Source organism: Podarcis filfolensis (assembly GCF_964270895.1).
Source record: "Podarcis filfolensis genome assembly, chromosome: 14".
Classification (NCBI taxonomy): Eukaryota; Metazoa; Chordata; class Lepidosauria; order Squamata; family Lacertidae; genus Podarcis; species Podarcis filfolensis.
Window position 1 is genome coordinate 17012601 of NC_139616.1, and position 3921 is coordinate 17016521.

A 3921-nucleotide genomic window follows, 5' to 3' on the forward strand; every position below is an offset into this window, starting at 1 on the left:
CTGGGGTCTTCAACCATTTTCACGTGGTTCATGGTGGGGAAAGTTTGCGAACCACTTGTGGTTAAAAAAAAAATAGGGTTGTGTGTCCAGCTAAGTTCTACTCAAGAGTGGACTTATTGAAATGAATGAACCTAACTTCATGGTGTTCATTAACTTCAATGGGTTTACTCTGAGTAGAACTAGCACTGGACACCACCCAATGAATCTTAAGAAGGGAGAGCAGGCAACTTGAAGTTGCCCATCAACAGTTAACAGCACCTAAGAGTAGACTGAGCAGACTGGCACCCAGGTCACGTGGGCACGGTCTTGTTTTGCACTCTGGTATAATCTGTTGTATTTCTGTTTAAATGACTGTAATTATTTCTAAATCTGCATCTCAACATATAAATTAGGCTATGCAAAATAATAATAATAATAATAATAATAATAATAATAATGCCCTCTTTTGTCCTCTTTTTCGGCAACATGTCGCAGGCCACTTTAAGCATGGCATGTTCCAGAATAGGTAAAAAAGTAAAGGTAAATGACCCCTGGATGGTTGAGTCCAGTCAAAGGCAACTATGGGGTTGCAGCGCTCATCTTGCTTTCAGGCTGAGGGAGCCAGTGTGTGTCCACAGACAGCTTTCCTATTTCCAGCATGACTAAACTGCTTCTGGCACAACAGGACGCCATGACAGAAGCCAGAGTGCACGGAAACACCATTTACCTTCCTGCCACAGCGGTACTTCTTTATCTATTTGCATTGGCATGCTTTCAAACTGCTAGGTTGGCAGGAGCTGGGACGGAGCAACAGGAGCTTACCCTATCGCTGGGATTCAAATTGCCGACCTTTTGATTGGCAAGTTCAAGAGGCTCAGTGGTTTAGGCCACAGCATCCAGAATGGCACCTGCCTCAGAAGATATAAGGTTATGAAGAGAGAAAAACCCTTCAAGAGAAGACAGGCCTGGTTTCTGTGAAAAAAGTTAAATATCTGGAGGTGAATTTATCGGTGAAAAATTTGAATTTATGCAAGGATAATTATGAGAAATTATGGAATGAAATCAAGAGAGATCTTGAGATTTGGTCAAATTTTAAATTGTTATTAATGGGCCGAATATCAGTGGTAAAGATGAATGTATTGCCAAAGATGTTGTTCTGATTTCAAGCCATACCAATTAGCCTTAATTTTGAATTCAGTAGCCTTAATTTTGAATTCAATTTGGAAGCACACACTCGTCAGGATGGAGGGCACACCTATACCATCATTATTTTCAGGTGAGATTTAATCACATCCCAGCAAACTTGGGCTGCACAATTCAAGCTAATGAGGAGCTCTTACGAAACAAACCAACTTCCCGGCACAGACAGGACGTTGGGCGATAAGAAAAGAGACGGCGATGTGTACTAGAAAGTGTGAGATGACATTTGCTTGACACGATGTTGACTAATCTCCCCACAAGCAAATCAAGATGAATGCTCATGAAACAGGTCGTCTCAAAGCAACTGGAGAGAGGGGTGTGTAGAAACTTCTGGCTTTTGTGTGGCTGGAATGTAATCTAATGTACAAAGGTAGGAGTCACATCTGTTGCTCCATTTATGATCGCCTCAGCCCTGGCATGCGGACCCTAGAAGGAGCCATCGGACAATGTGACCGTCAGGCTGAATAAAGGTTACCTATCCCTGCCTTTACAAAGACCTGTGAAAGCAAATGAGTCTTCAGCTGGTGATTAGGGATGGGCTTTGCAGTAACTGACCCAGTCACTTGTTTTCCACAATTCCCAAGCACAAAATCAATTAGTTAAGTAAAATTGTTCATAAACCTATCTGAGCTCGGCCTGTCCTCTCCGCTTGTGAGAATCCCATAATTGATTCTGGTTCTTTAGACTGGCTTGCCAGAACTCCTTGTGCAATGGGTAGCATTAATTACTGTTATGCCCATTATCATCACCAAGTATTTATTTGCAGGCTGTTAGCGATACAGCAAATTTGTTTCTCTTGTGGTGCTGTTTCTTCTCATCTGCATGCAATTCCAACAGACCATCTTGTATTCACAATCTGTACCACTCTGAATCTTGACCCTTTTTTGCATTTTTTTTAAACCCAATTTGTTAGTCACAGTTTTATGTGTTTTTTCAGAATCTTTAACGATGGACCGTTTTTCCTGCATTGTTCAGAATCCTGACCCCACAGTTCAAGTTATTGTGCAATTTCCCCCCACTTTGGCATTTCTAGAATCTTGAGCTGCAGGCCACATATTAGTGCATTTTCAAAATCCTGACTCCATGAGTCACATTTTTCTATTTTGCTATTGGGGCAGCCATATATTATCCTGCTCTTAACACCATTTGCACCCGCTAAAGTTTTGGGGCAATCACACAGCTTCATTTCCAGTTACAGATAGGTAGCCGTGTTGGTCTGCCATAGTCAAAACAAAAAAAAAAAAAATTCATTCCAGTAGCACCTTAAAGACCAACTAAGTTAGTTCTTGGTATGAGCTTTCGTGTGCATGCACACTTCTTCAGATACACTGAAACAGAAGTTGCCAGATCCTTCTATATAGTGAAAACAAAAAAAAAATTTTGTTAGATTTTTCCTTCCAGTAGCACCAAAAAAATTTTTTTCCTTCCAGTAGCACCAAAAAAATTTTTTTCCTTCCAGTAGCACCAAAATTTTTTTCCTTCCAGTAGCACCACTATATAGAAGGATCTGGCAACTTCTGTTTCAGTGTATCTGAAGAAGTGTGCATGCACACGAAAGCTCATACCAAGAACTTAGTTGGTCTTTAAGGTGCTACTGGAAGGAAAAAAAGCTTCATTTCCAATTAGTGCCTATTTCAGAACTTCCCATTGAAATCCCGTAACTTCTAACGTCACAAATGTTCTGATTTATTTTTGTCCCCCTTTGGTTGTACTAACTCCTCCAGACTGGAAACTTTGGGGGGGGGGGGAAACACATTTTAAAAAAAACTATTGCCAATGACCTGCTTGCAACATCAAATATATCTGAATGACCCATTAGCAGTATTAAGTCCCTATCTGGAAGCACCAATGATTTTCATCTCTGCTGCTGCTACATTGTTGCTTTTTCATTTTGGAATCATGTTGCTGCTGGGTTTGCTTTGTTTAACATGTTGCTGGAAAGACAGTGTCTTTTTTCGTAAGCAAATACGATGCAATAAAAACAAGCACTTTCCAGTTGCTTTTTTAAAACATAAAAGTATCTTTTGTGGTATCACAAAAACCCCACTGCTGTTTTTTGGCTCTAAAACAGTATTTAAGGAACCACAAGACTCTGTAAAATAAGGCTTCAAGGTGCAACAGAAAACATGTGGTTGGCATGTCAGAAATTTGATTACCATTCATAAAGAATAAAAGAAAATGCATTCAAGAGGTGAACAAGGCTTTTTCGTTGTTTGGGATGTTGAAGCAGGCGTCACCCTGAGTGCAAAATGATGGGACTTATTTTTTTATATAATAATCTTTATTTTCAATTATATCCAATAATAGCCTCTTTGTAACAATACCAATTTATAATACAATTACAAACATCAATCATTGAACCAAATTATATAATTTAGATAAGGTCACACCCCCATGCAAGAATTGATGATTTTGTTTCTGCGTTCCAAAACCTTTATTGATTTCAATTACGTTCCAGTCATCATCATAATCCCTTATACAACAGCTGCAATATTTACAACTTCTATTCGTGTTGACACATTAAGTGATTTATGCAGGGCTTTTTTCGGGGGAGGGGAGGATGCAGGGGTACCCATACCCCTAAACTAACATTTTGTGAATCTTTGTACTTTTGTCCATCCATTATCCATTTATTTCCCCCGATTTGAACTATAAAATGGTGATTTCCTTGAGTCAAAAGGAAAGTATCTCCAAACATCATTTTTTTTTAGAAAAAAAGCACTGGATTTATGATTTTAGGAG